The following is a 20,065-nucleotide window of genomic DNA, read 5'->3' as shown; positions in this document are numbered from 1 at the left end:
GACAGCGTGGGGACAGCGTGGGGACAATGCGGGGACAACGCGGGGACAGCGTGGGGACAGCAGGGTCTCAGAGTGATAATAGAACCACCAGCAGTGCCAGACAGCCCCTGTATATCCCAGAGCCTGGGGGCTGGAGGAGGCCTGAGGCCTACACACCACAACAAGCACTGAGGGAGTCCCTAATCCCCAGCCCCTAGCCGAGCCATCTCATGAATAGTAATGGAGTTGGAAGCAGTAAACGATCCCCTTAGATCAGATCCCCAAATAAATAGACTCTACTAGCCTCACCGAAGGGCCTACTGCTAGTATGAGTTACAGTTACGGCTAGGGTAAGTATTAGGAGTGTTATTTATACAGCATGAGTGCATTTATTTAATACTTAGCAATATATTTCATATTAATCTACAGGAAATGCAAACTTGCAGTATAATTGAGGTTTACATTTTTTTTAAATTGTCATTTCCATTTTGAAATGTCATACTTGTTTGCCCTATCAAATCCTACAAAAATTGTCCATTAATTATAATCCACATAATCATTTACATTTCCTGTTGCTGTAGGGTCATTTTCCTGCTGTAGTAAAATGGTTCAAATAAAAAGGTAAAATAAAATGGTTCAAAAATGATCCTACATCTGTACACAATCACAAGTTAACAAATAATAATCCACTAGTGCTATGAATGTTATTATCTCCATTAGACTAGAGGCACAGGAATCACCACAACGCAGTGCAGACGGACGTTTCTACTGAGCTTTTGCCCTAAACATAAAATGTTGAATTAGACTTATATTTTCCTTTTAGGAAAGCAGAGGGAGAGACTCTTAATGGGGGAATTGGTCCCACATATGCTTCCCTTCTATTGCATGGAAGCATCCTCCCCAACATCAGGTTCACGTTGTGTCTCGTTACGCTGGGCTGGCCTTTGGCGCTTTGGCTGCTAAACCAATTAGCTCATCATGGAGGTGGTTACACACACACACACACACACACACACACACACACAAAGGTTTAAACACAGTTCACAGAGCTGATGCTGTGGTGCAAAATATCCTATAGAAGGACAGGGCTCCAGTCAATCTCCAGAGTGGATATCTCAGAAACCTTTAAACAGTAGAACTTCTTCACTACATACGTATGCAGTCATACTGTTCAGCAATGCATAGCCACACGCACACACCGCATACGGAAAATGGATCTTATTCCACAAATTAATCATATTCTGAAAAAAGAATCTGAGGAAATATGAAGCACTTGAGGCACATCAGAGACATAAAGGCTGGTTAGCGATTTCCTCATGTTAATTCTATCAGCATGGAAACCCCCAGCCTCCTCTAACCCCACCACTTATTTATACAGAACATGTGACATGTATCCACGAGAGGGAGATTCATGGCTCTCTGCATGCAGGACACATGGGATGCTCCCTCCCAGATGGACCGGAGCTGCAGAACAGACTCTGTGTGGAACCTTCTGTTCCCTGCTGTATTGTGCTGGGCTGTGATGTACGTACTATGCTGTGCTGGACTAAGATGTGCTGGTCATGTGACGTGGGTGTGGGGAAGTGCTAGTCGGGGGTCCAGGGAGACAGCTGGAGGGGTGGGCCAGATATAGTCATCAGTTAATTGAAGCTTGATTACATCACTTCCTTATTTAAACGTGAAATAATGAAGCAGCCAATAATCAGGGACTGTGCTCGAATCAGCCCAATTACTATTCATAGGTTTAACTAGCTCTTCAAAAGAGAAGGCTACTTTTCATGGACAATTTGATAGTTGATTTTTTTTCCCGTCAAGATTGCAAAGAAATTTGCAGTTGTAAAAAAAGAGAGGATTGTCTGGAAGGTTGTATCCTTGAGATGCCTCTCCTAAAATCACTCAGATGATTTTGGTTAACTTTTGCTGGAGGGGGGAAAGGTAAGCTCCTCGATTGAGCCGGGTTCATATTAGCTATCTGTAATGTCTTTCTGCTTTCACACAGCTAAACAAAAATCAATGCCATTTCACCACTTCCCCCTATGATCTGATGTGGGTGGAGATATGGCTGATGCTGAGTATCAGCTGCAGGGTGTAAAACACACCTCAACAGGCCTTTAGACCTGCTCTGCTCCAGAACAACACCACTCAATACACACTTAACCAACACCCTCACTCTCTTTCAGAACAGCCCTCCACTACACTCCTGCCTCCCTCCCCCTCTCTCTTTCTCTCCGTACAGCGTTCTCAGTGTTCGTTTGTTGTTTGACTTTGTGCTAGGGCTGTTGGAGGAGATAATGTGAGACAGGAGCAGTTTAAAGGACACTGCTCCAGGGCGTTCCCTGCCTCGCTCTCTACAGATAGATTACTTTATAAATAATAATAAAAAACTCATTAATTCTCTCAACTTCTGAGCCCTCCAGCCCCGCGGCGGAGTGAATGGAGAACTGGAAGTTGATACAATGTGCATCCTTTCAGATAAACAAATAGAGCATTTGTGACACAAAAAGAGGTTCTTTCATACCCTGCTAATTTCCTTAACAGTCAAATTATATTTTGGTGTCTGCTTAAATGTTTGATGAGCCTTTGCTCTTTGTTGGATTTGCTTCCAGAATAAAATTTGACTTGCTGTGAGGAAGTTGACTGACAGAAAAAGCGAAAGGCAATATTTCTTTAGGCTCCAACAAAAGAGGGAAAAATGTCATCATTTTCTTACATACAATACTCACGAAATTTCCCACAGTGACATATTCAAACCACAGTTTCAAAGAGATGCCATCCGTCACAATGTTATTTAATTCCCTTCATTATCACTACTTATGAAGCACCCAATGTAATATCCCTAAACAATATTTACATTATATCTTTACAGTCACATAATGTGCTATGCACATCTTAACCCTTGATTGACCACAGAGAGCTTCAATTTCCTTGGTGTCCACTTTGCTAAGGACCTCAATGTCCAAACACACCAACACAGTCGTGAAGAGGGCACGACAACACCGCTTCCCCCTAAGGAGGCTGAAAACAATTGCCATGGGCCCTCAAGATCCTTAAAAAGTTCTACAGCTGCACCATTGAGAGCATCTTGACTGGCTAAATCACAGCCTGGTACGGCAACTACTCAGCATCCGACCGCAAGGCGGTACAGAGGATGGTGGGTACGGCCCAGTACATCAATGGGGTTGAACTCCCTGCCATCCAGGACCTCTATACCAGGCAGTGTCAGTGGAAGGCCCTAAAATTGTTAAAAGATTCCAGCCACCCAAGTCATAGACTGTTCTCTCTGCTACCGCACGGCAAACTGTACCGGAGTGCTAAGTCTGGGACCAAATGGCTCCTGAACAGCTTCTACCTCAAGCCATAAGACTCCTGAACAGCTTCTACTCTAAGCCATAAGACTCCTGAACAGCTTCTACTCTAAGCCATAAGACTCCTGAACAGCTTCTACTCTAAGCCATAAGACTCCTGAACAGCTTCTACTCTAAGCCATAAGACTCCTGAACAGCTTCTACTCTAAGCCATAAGACTCCTGAACAGCTTCTACTCTAAGCCATAAGACTCCTGAACAGCTTCTACTCTAAGCCATAAGACTCCTGAACAGCTTCTACTCTAAGCCATAAGACTCCTGAACAGCTTCTACTCTAAGCCATAAGACTCCTGAACAGCTTCTACTCTAAGCCATAAGACTCCTGAACAGCTTCTACTCTAAGCCATAAGACTCCTGAACAGCTTCTACTCTAAGCCATAAGACTCCTGAACAGCTTCTACTCTAAGCCATAAGACTCCTGAACAGCTTCTACTCTAAGCCATAAGACTCCTGAACAGCTTCTACTCTAAGCCATAAGACTCCTGAACAGCTTCTACTCTAAGCCATAAGACTCCTGAACAGACTAAGACTCCTGAACAGCTTCTACTCTAAGCCATAAGACTCCTGAACAGCTTCTACTCTAAGCCATAAGACTCCTGAACAGCTTCTACTCTAAGCCATAAGACTCCTGAACAACTAAGCATAAGACTCCTGAACAGCTTCTACTCTAAGCCATAAGACTCCTGAACAGCTTCTACTCTAAGCCATAAGACTAAGCCATGAACAGCTTCTACTCTAAGCCATAAGACTCCTGAACAGCTTCTACTCTAAGCCATAAGACTCCTGAACAGCTTCTACTCTAAGCCATAAGACTCCTGAACAGCTTCTACTCTAAGCCATAAGCTTCTGAACACTCTCAAGCCATCCTGAACAGCTTCTACTCTAAGCCATAAGACTCCTGAACAGCTTCTACTCTAAGCCATAAGACTCCTGAACAGCTTCTACTCTAAGCCATAAGACTCCTGAACAGCTTCTACTCTAAGCCATAAGACTCCTGAACAGCTTCTACTCTAAGCCATAAGACTCCTGAACAGCTTCTACTCTAAGCCATAAGACTCCTGAACAGCTTCTACTCTAAGCCATAAGACTCCTGAACAGCTTCTACTCTAAGCCATAAGACTCCTGAACAGCTTCTACTCTAAGCCATAAGACTCCTGAACAGCTTCTACTCTAAGCCATAAGACTCCTGAACAGCTTCTACTCTAAGCCATAAGACTCCTGAACAGCTTCTACTCTAAGCCATAAGACTCCTGAACAGCTTCTACTCTAAGCCATAAGACTCCTGAACAGCTTCTACTCTAAGCCATAAGACTCCTGAACAGCTTCTACTCTAAGCCATAAGACTCCTGAACAGCTTCTACTCTAAGCCATAAGACTCCTGAACAGCTTCTACTCTAAGCCATAAGACTCCTGAACAGCTTCTACCTCAAGCCATAAGACTCCTGAACAGCTTCTACTCTAAGCCATAAGACTCCTGAACAGCTTCTACTCTAAGCCATAAGACTCCTGAACAGCTTCTACTCTAAGCCATAAGACTCCTGAACAGCTTCTACTCTAAGCCATAAGACTCCTGAACAGCTTCTACTCTAAGCCATAAGACTCCTGAACAGCTTCTACTCTAAGCCATAAGACTCCTGAACAGCTTCTACTCTAAGCCATAAGACTCCTGAACAGCTTCTACTCTAAGCCATAAGACTCCTGAACAGCTTCTACTCTAAGCCATAAGACTCATGAACAGCTTCTACTCTAAGCCATAAGACTCCTGAACAGCTTCTACCTCAAGCCATAAGACTCCTGAACAGCTTCTACTCTAAGCCATAAGACTCCTGAACAGCTTCTACTCTAAGCCATAAGACTCCTGAACAGCTTCTACTCTAAGCCATAAGACTCCTGAACAGCTTCTACTCTAAGCCATAAGACTCCTGAACAGCTTCTACTCTAAGCCATAAGACTCCTGAACAGCTTCTACTCTAAGCCATAAGACTCCTGAACAGCTTCTACTCTAAGCCATAAGACTACCTGAACAGCTTCTACTCTAAGCCATAAGACTCTGAACAGCTTCTACTCTAAGCCATAAGACTCCTGAACAGCTTCTACCCATAAAGCCATAAGACTGAACAGCTTCTACTCTAAGCCCTGAACAGCTTCTACTCTAAGCCATAAGACTCCTGAACAGCTTCTACTCTAAGCCATAAGACTCCTGAACAGCTTCTACTCTAAGCCATAAGACTCCTGAACAGCTTCTACCTCAAGCCATAAGACTCCTGAACAGCTTCTACTCTAAGCCATAAGACTCCTGAACAGCTTCTACTCTAAGCCATAAGACTCCTGAACAGCTTCTACCTCAAGCCATAAGACTCCTGAACAGCTTCTACCTCAAGCCATAAGACTCCTGAACAGCTTCTACTCTAAGCCATAAGACTCCTGAACAGCTTCTACCTCAAGCCATAAGACTCCTGAACAGCTTCTACTCTAAGCCATAAGACTCCTGAACAGCTTCTACCTCAAGCCATAAGACTCCTGAACAGCTTCTACTCTAAGCCATAAGACTCCTGAACAGCTTCTACCTCAAGCCATAAGACTCCTGAACAGCTTCTACTCTAAGCCATAAGACTCCTGAACAGCTTCTACTCTAAGCCATAAGACTCCTGAACAGCTTCTACTCTAAGCCATAAGACTCCTGAACAGCTTCTACCTCAAGCCATAAGACTCCTGAACAGCTTTTACTCTAAGCCATAAGACTCCTGAACAGCTTCTACTCTAAGCCATAAGACTGCTGAACAGTTAATCAAAACTACCCGGAATATCTGCATCGATCCTTTTTGCATTAAATATTTTTGACTCTATACACACACACTGGACTCTCCCCACACACTCACACATATTTACACTGACACGCCAACACATACACACACACTAGACTCTCCCCACACACTCACACATACTGACACTGACACGCCAACACATACACACACACTGGACTCTACCCACACACTCACACATACTTACACTGACACGCCAACACATACACACACACTGGACTCTCCCCACACACTCACACATACTGACACTGACACGCCAACACATACACACACACTGGACTCTCCCCACACACTCACACATACTGACACTGACACGCCAACACATACACACACACTGGACTCTACCCACACACTCACACATACTGACACTGACACACCAACACATACACACACACTGGACGCTACCCACACACTCACACATACTGACACTGACACGCCAACACATACACACACACTAGACTCTCCCCACACACTCACACATACTGACACTGACACGCCAACACATACACACACACTGGACTCTACCCACACACTCACACATACTGACACTGACACGCCAACACATATACACACACTAGACTCTCCCCACACACTCACACATACTGACACTGACACGCCAACACATACACACACACTGGACTCTACCCACACACTCACACATACTGACACTGACACGCCAACACATATACACACACTAGACTCTCCCCACACACTCACACATACTGACACTGACACGCCAACACATATACACACACTAGACTCTCCCCACACACTCACACATACTGACACTGACACGCCAACACATACACACACACTGGACTCTACCCACACACTCACACATACTGACACTGACACGCCAACACATATACACACACTAGACTCTCCCCACACACTCACACATACTGACACTGACACGCCAACACATACACACTCATTGGACTCTACCCACATACTCACACATACTGACACTGACACGCCAACACATACACACACACTGGACTCTACCCACACACTCACACATACTGACACTGACACGCCAACACATACACACTCACTGGACTCTACCCACACAGTCACACATACTGACACTGACACGCCAACACATACACACACACTGGACTCTACCCACACACTCACACATACTGACACTGACACGCCAACACATACACACACACTGGACTCTACCCACACACTCACACATACTGACACTGACACGCCAACACATACACACACACTGGACTCTACCCACACACTCACACATACTTACACTGACACGCCAACACATACACACTCACTCACTCACTCACTCACTCACTCACTCACTCACTCACTCACTCACTCACACATTACACGTACACACATACGCCACTCACACACACACTCATCACATATGCTGCTGCTACTGTCTATTATCTATCCCGTTGCATAATTACTTTACCCCTACCTATAGTGATCGGAAAGTATTCAGACCCCTTGACTTTTTCTACATTTTGAAAAATATCAATCTACACAGAATACCCCATAATGACAAAGCGAAACAGGTTTTTAGAAATGTTTTCTAATGTATAAAACATAAAAAAACATATATACCTTATTTACTTATGTATTCAGACCCCTTGCAATGAGACTCCAAATTGAGCTCGGTTGCATCCTGTTTCCATTGATCATCCTTGAGATGTTTCTGCAACTTGATTGGAGTCCACCTGTGGTAAATTCAATTGATTGGACATGATTTGAAAAGGCACACCTTTCTATATAAGGTCCCACAGTTGACAGTGCACGTCAGACCAAAAACCAAGCCATGAGATCGAAGGTTGTCTGTCGAGCTCCGAGACTGTGTTGAGGCACAGATCTGAGGAAAGATACCAGAAAATGTCTGCAGCATTGAAAGTCCCCAAGAACACAGTGGCCTCCATTATTCTTAAATGGATGTAGTTTGGAACCACCAAGACTCTTCCTAGAGCTGGCTGCCCGGCCAAACTGAGCAATTGGGGGAGAAGGCATTGGTCACGGAGGTAACCAAGAACCCAATGTTCACTCTGATAGAGCTCTAGAGTTCCTCTGTGGAGATAGGAGAACCTTCCAGAAAGACAACCATCTCTGCAGCACTCCACCAATCAGGCCAGTATGGTAGAGTGGCCAGATGGAAGCCACTCCTCAGTAAAAGGCGCATGACAACCTGCTTGGAGTTTGCCAACAGGCATCTAAAGGACTCTCAGACCATGAGAAACAAGATTCTCTGGTCTGATGAAACAAAGATTGAACTCTTTGGCCTGAATGCCAAGCGTCACATCTGGAGGAAACCTGGCACCATCCCTACGGGAAGCATGGTGGGGGCAGCATCATGTTGTGGGGATGTTTTTCAGCAGCAGGGACTGGGAGACAAGTCAGGATCGAGGGAAAGATAAACAGAGCAGAGAGATCCATGATGAAAACCTGTTCCAGAGCGCTCAGGACCCCAGACTGGGACGAAGGTTCACCTTCCAATAGCACAACAACCCTAAGACTGTAACGTAACAAAATGTGGAAAAATTCAAGGCGTATGAATACTTTCCGAATGCACTGCATGTACATATTTACCTCAATTACCTCGTACCACTGCACATCAACACAGTACTGGTACCCCATGTACAGTGGGACAAAAAAGTAGTTAGTCAGCCACCAATTGTGCAAGTTCTCCCACTTAAAAAGATGAGAGAGGCCTTGTGGAATTTTTTATGAATTTATTTGCAAATTATGGTGGAAAATAAGTATTTGGTCAATAACAAAAGTTTATCTCAATACTTTGTTATATACCCTTTGTTGGCAATGACAGAGGTCAAACGTTTTCTGTAAGTCTTCACAAGGTTTTTACACACTGTTGCTGGTATTTTGGCCCATTCCTCCATGCAGATCTCCTCTAGAGCAGTGATGTTTTGGGGCTGTTGCTGGGCAACACGGACTTTCAACTCCCTCCAAAGATTTTCTATGGGGTTGAGATCTGGAGACTGGCTAGGCCACTCCAGGACCTTGAAATGCTTCTTACGAAGCCACTCCTTCGTTGCCCGGGCGGTGTGTTTGGGATCATTGTCATGCTGAAAGACCCAGCCACGTTTCATCTTCAATGCCCTTGCTGATGGAAGGAGGTTATCACTCAAAATCTCACGATACATGGCCCCGTTCATTCTTTCCTTTACACGGATCAGTCGTCCTGGTCCCTTTGCAGAAAACCAGCCCCAAAGCATGATGTTTCCACCCCATGCTTCACAGTAGGTATGGTGTTCTTTGGATGCAGTTGAGTTGAGTTTTTACCAAAAAGTTATATTTTGGTTTCATCTGACCATATGACATTCACCCAATCTTCTTCTGGATCATCCAAATGCTCTCTAGCAAACTTCAGACAGGCCTGGACATGTACTGGCTTAAGCAGGGGGACACGTCTGGCACTGCAGGATTTGAGTCCCTGGCGGCGTAGTGTGTTACTGATGGTAGGCTTTGTTACTTTGGTCCCAGCTCTCTGCAGGTCATTCACTAGGTCCCCCCGTGTGGTTCTGGGATTTTTGCTCACCGTTCTTGTGATCATTTTGACCCCACGGGGTGAGATCTTGCGTGGAGCCCTAGATCGAGGGAGATTATCAGTGGTCTTGTATGTCTTCCATTTCCTAATAATTGCTCCCACAGTTGATTTCTTCAAACCAAGCTGCTTACCTATTGCAGATTCAGTCTTCCCAGCCTGGTGCAGGTCTACAATTTTGTTTCTGGTGTCCTTTGACAGCTCTTTGGTCTTGGCCATAGTGGAGTTTGGAGTGTGACTGTTTGAGGTTGTGGACAGGTGTCTTTTATACTGATAACAACTTCAAACAGGTGCCATTAATACAGGTAACGAGTGGAGGACAGAGGGGCCTCTTAAAGAAGAAGTTACAGGTCTGTGAGAACCAGAAATCTTGCTTGTTTGTAGGTGACCAAATACTTATTTTCCACCATAATTTGCAAATAAATCCATTAAAAATCCTACAATGTGATTTTCTGGATTTTTTTCTAATTTTGTCTGTCATAGTTGAAGTGTACCAATGATGAAAATTACAGGCCTTTCTCATCTTTTTAAGTGGGAGAACTTGCACAATTGGTGGCTGACTAAATACTTTTTTGCCCCACTGTATATATTTTTATATTGTTATTTTATCTTTTTTCCATTATTATGATGATTTATTTGATTGGATTCTGCATTGCTGGGAAGGGCCTGTAAGTAAGCATGTCACTGTTATTCTACAGCATGTGACAATAAACATGTCATTGAATTTGATCATGTCAGAATGCACCTGTTTATCCAGTGACCTGCACTACCCACAGACAGATGAAAATGTTCACTATACCTGTACATTTTTTTTTTCATTTTCAGTAAAATATTTCACAGACAAAGTTTTTGCATCTGAAAGAAATAGTGATACAGTATAAGAGAGAAATAGATATAAAACGAGGGGAAAGAGGAGAGAGAAGAGACAGAAAGAGAGAGTGTGAGAGAGAGGATTTGGGAAGTACAAAGACTCCTCTAGGACTAAAGTTGGCCTGAGGGCCAGCCTGCCTGGAGAGCTGATAGGACAGCCCTGTGTTCCATTCCCGGCGCCAGCACCCGCGCCAACACACCCCACTCCACAAACTCTGCTCTTAATCTGCGCAAGACTGGATTAGCTCCCCTGTCACCGATAGCTCCTGTTCTGCCCAAATCGAATGCCCACAAGATGTACCTTTACGTTCGGCAGAGGTCACCGGGGCAGAGAGGAAAAAATAAGCACTCCAAATGTCTGGAAGTTATCCCGAGGGGCACAGAATAACATCTCACACCTTGGCAGATCTGCCTGGCTGATACACGCCTCAGCTGGGAATGACTTAAGATCAGGGATGATGATGACACCAGATTTGGGTCGGTTTTTCAAGGCCAGTCCTGTGGGTGTGATTACAGAGATTACATGTATGGTTGAATTCACTGACCTATAAGTCAAGTAAATTGAGTATACTGTGTGGTTTATGTTGGATGATTGAGGAACCAAATACATGAAAATAGAAAATAATTCAAACTTGTGCAACAACTAAAATGATTAGGAATATTCCATATCAAATATCGAACATTTTAAAATGATTTCTGAGAACTGGTCCAAAAAAGACTTTGAATCCCATATTACTCCAAATCTAATTGAAACCTTATTTTACTGATCAATTCAAGAATGCAGGGTGAAATAATTTTGCAATGAACAAAATGAAGTCAAACTTACAAATCAAATAAACAGCATAAATTCCTTCATTTGGAAAACTACTAGGAAAGAGAATAAAGTACTTAAAGATCAAGGATTTTTTCTAAAGAGTCAATAGCATTGCAACCCCAAGTCCAGCCCTCCCTCCCCCTCATCCCTCCTTCTCACATGGGCAGCCCAGCGGGCAGTAAGGCCCCTCATCTGAGCAGACAAAATGGCTATTTAAAAATAACAGAGATTGCATAAATTGAATGAAAGCGTTTTGGTCATGGTGGAGGTGGTGGGAGCAGTGTGGGGCCAGCACGCAGACGGCAGCGTTGGTGGCAGACAGCAGATGACGGGCCCTCGCCTGCATGTCAGCGCGTTAATTGGCCGCGGCACGTTAATCAAAAGTGAAAAGTGTCTTCCGCCGCCAAGGAGACAGAGACAGGAGGAAGAGAGGGGGAGGATGGGGAGTAGAGAGAGTGGAGGGAGAGAGGGGGAGGATGGGGAGTAGAGAGAGTGGAGGGAGAGAGAGAGAAATAGGTATTTGAAGAGTGTGGGGTGTATGGCAAGGAAGGGGGGTGCTAATTGTGTTCAATTAAGTGCCTGATTGGCACTGACAGAATCTGGGCATTGACATGCCGGGCACAGATGAGGATGATTAGCGGGCATTGGAACAAGCTGTCACTTCTCACAACATTAGCCATACTATCACAGTGTCCCCCAGACTCTCTACTCCGCTCTCTAACAATTCTCCCCACAAACGCCGAGCTGCACCATTTTATCAAACAGCTAAACTGGAGACTTAAGCAAACAGAATATCAAACGAAATTCCACAAGATATTAAATCTAGAATCCTTAATTGAAACCATTACAAAGCATGCTCCCCACCCCCTGTTTTGCAAAAAAAGCTCAGGGATGGGGCTGGAGAAATGTAACAGCTCTCAAATTCATAGAAAGAGCTATAGTTGCTGACCATCTATGATATCAAATGTATAATTGTAACCATGTTTTGGGGCTATATGGTGTTTGTTTACATTTACCTTGTTTACAAACATTGGAGTAAAACAAGCTTATATTTTGGTCAACAAATGGATGTAGCAAGCAATATTTCATAAAATGTCATTGGAGAATAATAGCTTTGTAATAGATTTGATTAAATACATTTTCTTCTCTGACCCATTCCCCGCCCCGCCCGTCTTCTCTATCCTTGTGTTCAATGGAGCACAGCTGCCTGCTACTAGCCAGAGAAAGGACTCCCTCCCTCCTAAACGGCCCACTGTGCGTGCAGGGCCCCTCACTAACCAGAGGTTACGTCTATTGGGCTGCAATTGGAGAACGTGTGGCGAGCAATCCTCTATTCTCTGCTAGTGATATGCTTGAGTTACTATGGGATGGATTCAGCCACCAGGAACAAGAGCAACCTACTCCAATACAAAATCACAGACACGCACGCACGCACACACACACACACTGCAACTCACCTCGCACCGCCGCCTCTGCCAAATTAAACGGCAGATTTTCTGATTCCAGCAGAGAGGTTTCAGTGAGGCAGGGCTGTGTGTGTGAGGGAGCAGCTCGGAAAGGAAAGCGAGGCGGATCGGGGAGCACGGGGGGGGTTGTTTGCTAAAACCAGCAGGAGCCAGGCCTAGTGAAAAATGTCAGGTCAAATTGTTCTTGACAGTGTTAATATCTGCACCTCATAGTCATAATTACATGTAAATAAATAGTGAAATAGCTCTCAGCTGGATACTGAGAGGAACGGGCTGCTATACCAGACAACCAGCTGGGGACCAAACCACCTCGCATATTGTAATTTAACTGGCCCACGAGAAGGAGGGAGAGAGAGAGAGAGAGAGAGAGAGAGATATGGCCAGAGACAGAGTATTAATCACGTCCATGCACCTGTCAGAGAGGCATCTGGAACTAACAGGAAACACATGCAGCCAGACAACATCCCCAGCGTCCAGACGGCTAGCTAGGCAGGTTGACTGCAGCACGGGCCCTGCTGCGACCCTGCCACCCCCTGACCCCTCCCACAGAGGTCACAACAGTGTGCATGCCTCGTACACCAGACTTCACTTCACCTGCCTCAGCATTACAGACGGCTAGCTAGGCAGGTTGACTGCAGCCCGGGCCCTGCTGCAACCCTGCCAGCCCCTGACCCCTCCCACAGAGGTCACAACAGTGTGCATATGCCTCATACACCAGACTTCACTTCACCTGCCTCAGCATTAACACTTCCCACTCCAACAAGTGGAAGGTGAGAGACTGTGAATATTGATAATAATAATAGTAACACTTGGTTATAATATTATGAAATAGAGTAGAGGAAATAATGCCACAAATGTATGGAATAAAACCTCTTCAGTATGTTCCACAGTGTACACCGGTGTGTAATTGGTATTCAAGATAGAATCGATGTGCCTACACTTAAATAAAGGCAATACCATTCTCCATCTTATATGCATTTTGTCTGCGTGGGACACACATGTGAATCCGTCTCAGTCATTTCCTACTTAAATCATCCACTTCTAGAACTTGCTGAAATGTATATTGGCGGTCTCCGCAAGATAAATGTAAATACATTCCCTTATATTGACTCTTTATCAGGATGCAACCACTCACTTTCTGCAGGAAATATCTCTTACCAGCACACAACACCCTTGCATTTAAATAGCATTTTTATTATCCGCCAAAGCCTTTCATCTGCCTCTCCAGGGGGAGAAGGAGAGCGACGGAGAGAGAGAGAGAGAGAGAGAGAGAGAGAGAGAGAGAGAGAGAGAGAGAGAGACAGAGAGAGAGAGACAGACAGAGAGAAAGAGAGAGAGAGAGAGAGAGAGAGAGAGAGAGAGAGAGAGAGAGAGAGAGAGACAGGGAGTCGATGTACTTTTGGCAATAGTTGTCAAAAAAAGAGAAGGGGAAAGGTTGGTAGATAATAAATAAATGAAACCACATCCAAAGATATTTCTTTGAAATGAGAAGCAAAGAGCGTATTGGTTTCACTTAGCTGCTCTAGGGGGGTTAGAGGTTGAGGTATAGAGAACGCAGGCATGGAACCAACCACAGATAGAGAACCCATTAACTGGTTTAGAGAGTACAAGCCTGTTTGGGAAAAACATTTGACCTTTGCGTCATATAAAATACCCACACGAAAAGCACCTAAAACCCCATTGCATCTGATACATAGCTAAACATCGACAAAGCCCCATATCGCCAATGTTTGTACTTGTATATTTGTGATACCAGCAATCCTTTCCTCTGAGTTCAGACGTGTTAAACAAGCAGCAAGCCCTAATAATATATGCTAAAACATATAGCCAGTGGATATGATTTACACATGATTCTCTTGGTAGCTGCCAACAGCAGGTCTCTTTTTTTTTTAAGCCTCTTATATCTTTTTTTATACTTGCCAAATTGAAACAGTATTTGTTTTAATGGAAGTTCTAATTAACGTCTATGTATTCCCCCTCTTGCTCTGCGAGAGGCTGAGCTATGAATGCAGGCTATGTACTCATCCCCTTTGATTTCTTGTCAGTGGAGCTTGCCAGCTGACATGGTGCCTGGTGAGAGGCTTAATGCCCAACTTTTAATAATGTGGGGGACTACATGAGTCTCCCTCTCTCATTGGTATTCAGGTGCAGGATGTCTTGTTAGAAGTCAGAGAGGGGGGAGGAATGGAGTCAGAGCCTCTAGATTGTTCCCTCCATTTTCCCTCTATCTCTCTCTCCCTCTTTTTGGCAACGACTAATGTTGGCATGTTAAATAGAATTCATCCCATTTTTAAAGAAGCGCCAGTGTGCTCGCTACTGGAAGAGAAGAGCGGCAGCGGCAGCTTGGAGTCTCCCCTGGCTTATCTCTGTTAGACAGTTGGGGAAGTCGCTAGCGTTGCAAGCCTAGCGTGGTGTCAGCGTGCGTTGTGTCAGCGTGCGTGGTGTCAGCGTGCGTGGTGTCAGCGTGCGTGGTGTCAGCGTAGGTTGAGTCAGCGTGTGTTGTGTCAGCGTGGTGTCAGCGTAGGTTGTGTCAGCGTGTGTTGTGTCAGCGTGCGTGGTGTCAGCGTGCGTGGTGTCAGCGTGCGTGGTGTCAGCGTAGGTTGAGTCAGCGTGTGTTGTGTCAGCGTGCGTGGTGTCAGCGTAGGTTGTGTCAGCGTGTGTTGTGTCAGCGTGCGTGGTGTCAGCGTGCGTGGTGTCAGCGTGCGTGGTGTCAGCGTAGGTTGTGTCAGCATGCGTGGTGGCAGCGTGAGTGGTGTCAGCGTGCGTGGTGTCAGCGTAGGTTGTGTCAGCGTGTGTTGTGTCAGCGTGCGTGGTGTCAGCGTGCGTGGTGTCAGCGTGCGTTGTGTCAGCGTGCATGGTGTCAGCGTGCTTTGTGTCAGCGTGTGTGGTGTCAGCGTGCGTTGTGTCAGCGTGCGTGGTGTCAGCATGCGTGGTGTCAGCGTGCGTGGTGTCAGCGTGCGTGGTGTCAGCGTGCTTTGTGTCAGCGTGCGTGGTGTCAGCTTGCGTGGTGTCAGCGTGCGTGGTGTCAGCGTGCGTGGTGTCAGCGTGCGTGGTGTCGTGCAAAGCAGGCAGCCAGGCAGGCCTGGGGACAAAGATCAAAGGGAGGCAGGGGTGAGCCGCTCTGCCTGCCTCTGATCCCCTGTGTGTGTGTGTGTGTGTGTGTGTGTGTGTGTGTGTGTGTGTGTGTGTGTGTGTGTGTGTGTGTGTGTGTGTGTGTGTGTGTGTGTGTGTGTGTGTGTGTGCGTGCGTGCGTGCGTGTGTGTGTGTGTGTGTGCGTGTGCGTGTAATTCCTCTAATTCCAAAACACACACACACACACACACACACACAGGGTAAAACGGAACACTAACGGAACACTTACAGGGTAAAACGGAACACTAACTAACTACCATGGTTTAATCGTAACACACATAACCCTTTAAATTTGTGGAATATTTTATAGTTATACTTTTTGCCATTTGGTAAAATAAATAAACACATTGAAAATAATCTATGCTGAATCCATAAGGATTGGTAGCCTTACTATGTACATACTGCATCGCTTCACTTTGACCTAATCAGTTCTCTTGTGGACCTGTTTGATCCATTCCAGGTTTGATCCAAAGGGTCAAATATGTTGATTACTTGTTTATTTCACAGTAATAACTGGCAGGTATAGACACGTTTTTCAGTTGTAGTAGTATGATCAACAGCCCACTACACCCTGTGTGTGGCTGATCAACTGACAGTATTTTCCTGTATGTTATGTAGCTCGGAGAGAGACAACACATCGTTTCCCGCTGTATGTTATTTAGCTCGGAGAGAGACAACGCACCGTGTCCCGCTGTATGTTATTTAGCTCGGAGAGAGACAACGCACCGTGTCCCGCTGTATGTTATTTAGCTCGGAGAGAGACAACGCACCGTGTCCCGCTGTATGTTATTTAGCTCGGAGAGAGACAACGCACCGTGTCCCGCTGTATGTTATTTAGCTCGGAGAGAGACAACGCACCGTATCCCGCTGTATGTTATTTAGCTCGGAGAGAGACAACGCACCGTGTCCCGCTGTATGTTATTTAGCTCGGAGAGAGACAACGCACCGTGTCCCACTGTATGTTATTTAGCTCGGAGAAAGACAACGCACCGTGTCCCGCTGTATGTTATTTAGCTCAGAGAGAGACAACGCACCGTGTCCCGCTGTATGTTATTTAGCTCGGAGAGAGACAACGCACCGTGTCCCGCTGTATGTTATTTAGCTCGGAGAGAGACAACGCACCGTATCCCGCTGTATGTTATTTAGCTCGGAGAGAGACAACGCACCGTATCCCGCTGTATGTTATTTAGCTCGGAGAGAGACAACGCACCGTGTCCCGCTGTATGTTATTTAGCTCGGAGAGAGACAACGCACCGTGTCCCGCTGTATGTTCTTTAGCTCGGAGAGAGACAACGCATCGTGTCACGCTGTATGTTATTTAGCTCGGAGAGAGACAACGCACCGTGTCCCGCTGTATGTTATCCTCAACTTCAACATCCCTGGGATTTGCAATATTTGTACTTCGTTACAGAGGGCTTCTTCCTTTAGAAGAAGGTTAGAACACAAACTATTGGTACTGTTGAAGCCTTATGAGGAGCAGTTGTTTTCTCTACTCTCCCAGCAGGTGTCCCTGTCATGCAATAAAGAGGAATTCAGCCCAAACGGCTGCCAAAGAACACATCTCCCAAGAACAGCTAGTGCTTCAAAGGCTTATATGGAGTTTCCTATGACCTGATATTGTTTCTGGAGAAGATGTAGACCACCTAAGCTATGATTACAGTTCCTTTTACAGTGCTGGTTCACCATGCCATAACCAGGTACAGTAGGCTTTGGAAATAAAATACCTTTGCTTAAAATGGATAACAGATAGACAGTTGGAACTTGGAACAATTAGAACAAATTCAAGGCTACATTTCATTAGAACAAACGTGAAATTGTATTTATTTTGCTGTAAGTTATTGGCCGTATCCGAATGACAATACTTGCGTTCTAAATAGTAGGCTTTAAGGTATACCAAAATGTTAAGTTTTACAGTATGTGAAAGTTTGAAACCTGAGTATGCCTTAATTGCCAGGATGCCGTACTCATTTCGGCTTTTCATTTAGTAGAATTTTGCTGCACACAATTGAGGAAGAGAATCACCTTTTCACGACCATGTGTGTTTGACAACAGCTGATAATCAGAATAGGGGACAAGATCTCCAAAAATGAACGAAAGGCGGGGAATGCACAATTGCGCATTACTCAGCAAGGATGAGTAATATGTTGCTTAGTGCGTACGTTTTCCTAAATAGTCAGTAGTACTATTAGTACACAGTATGTCGTTTTAGTAAGTAGTAGGCAAGACAGCCTTTATGCCTTTAAGGACCAGGAAATGCGTAGAGCTAAGTTGTTGTCAATGAGTTCTTCAGTCACGCCTTCATTATTTAACCAATTACTTTCTGCTTATTAAGGTACTGTAAAAGGAATCCTAACTGAAGCTTTGGCCACAGCGGCATACTTGTTTATATAGTAACAACTTATTGGAACGCCCAGCACAGGAGATGAGAAGCAGGTACAGGGAGTGATCCATTTAATATAGACGGACATGCAACGGAACAGGAACAGCGTCTGGACATAAAGACGACACGACAAACAATACAACTACAGGGAACAATACAGAGGAGCAGACATATACACAGGGGTAATCAACACAGTGAGGGAGTCCAGGTGAGTCCAATGAGCGCAGCTGCGCGTAATGATGTTAACAGGTGAGTATAATGACGGGTAGCCTGGTGGAGGGGTAGTGGGAGCGGGCGTGCCACTTAAAGTTTGTATGTCATTGTGAGTATGTTGTGAAGACTTCCAAAATATGTTTCACAAATTAAAAGTTTGGGAACTACTTGTTGTGAATGAAAATCCTCTCAGGTCTTCAAAGCAAGAGAGTTCCAGGTGATTGACACAAAATTCCCTCCATCAAAAAAGCAATACTAATGTTTTCAGTCACTGCTGATATTTCTGTTCCCTGCCTCCACCTCATACTCCTGGCCTCTATCCAACACCTGCTGTGACACCAAATGAAACAGGACCAACACAACAAATCTGCTCTCATAACTCTGGCCCAGCCACAGCTTAACCCCCCACCCCACCCCTGACATAGCTAGTGCCTCTCTCTCAAACCAGCCAAACATATATCCCACATGACAACAACCCCTGTGCCGGTGTGGATGGCTTTTCCAGCGTCCGTAATGGGAAAACGTTACGGGATTGGGATGGGTGCACCTGTCGGCAGGATTCCATTACAGACTTGGTAGTTGGCCAACACAGACCATTTACTGGGAATCACAGAATGTTGTCATCTTTACCAGTAACGGGTAGCCCATCAGTACCAGACACCAGAGAAAATAGCTCACATATACCAACACACAGACATATCTCCTCTGGACAGATGCTGTCTGAAAACCCAGAATACAACATTATAATTTCCATCATGATGGTGAGTATATTTGTATTGGTTTGTTATTTCATGACATAGAAGGAGGAATACAGGAGAGAACTAAATCAACGTCAACAACAACATTCAAGATGAGATGCATTTGAGAGAACTGAAGGTGACGTCTGTTTAACTACAGACAAGCTGAGTTGTGTGACTGTGTGTGTGAGCATTGATGCAGTGTGAACTCTGAATCCTCTGTCAGAGAACATCCATCACCACTTAGTGAGAGAGTGAAAGGAATGTCACATGGCTATACTGTGAGGGGTTATATATTCTACCTCTGTGTTGGTTTTAATTAAAGCATACCTGTAAAATACCAGTCTTATTAACAACACAAATATGTAGTACAATAAACCACCTTTTGCTTACAATTCTTTTTTTTAAACCAACTTAATATAATTATTGAATATTGAAAATGATTTTCTACAGTTATTCAAGGTTCTAATCCCCAGTGCTAAACAGGAAGTGTGTATTAGCCAAACACATAATGGAATGCTTGGGAAGAGAGGGAGCTGCTGTGTCGTCAGCCCATATTCAGTACTGTAGAGCCATTCATGAAAAAAGCGTTCCTGGTGTTTCCTGCAGGTTTGCAGTGAGAGCATTAGCACTTAAAGCCCCTGTGCCACGATTAACAATCAAACACCCTGTGAGCCTCCATGTTATCTTCCAACGCTCCAGTAGGAGAGAAAATCTCATTTTTTTATCACCAAA

The 20,065-nt window shown here is 44.9% G+C and overlaps 1 protein-coding gene across 5 annotated transcripts in view; it reads right to left on the bottom strand.

Annotated features, from left to right (window-relative positions):
- The window catches only part of LOC135542025 (paired box protein Pax-7), a 75,247-nt gene that overhangs the window by 6,123 nt on the left and 49,059 nt on the right, over positions 1–20,065 (bottom strand). The gene's annotated exons all lie outside the window — the stretch shown is intronic.

Source organism: Oncorhynchus masou, chromosome 6 (genome assembly GCF_036934945.1).
Source record: "Oncorhynchus masou masou isolate Uvic2021 chromosome 6, UVic_Omas_1.1, whole genome shotgun sequence".
In the NCBI taxonomy this organism is placed as follows: Eukaryota; Metazoa; Chordata; class Actinopteri; order Salmoniformes; family Salmonidae; genus Oncorhynchus; species Oncorhynchus masou.
The sequence above is the reverse complement of the archived record's forward strand: the minus strand, read 5'-3'. Positions and strand labels throughout refer to the sequence as shown.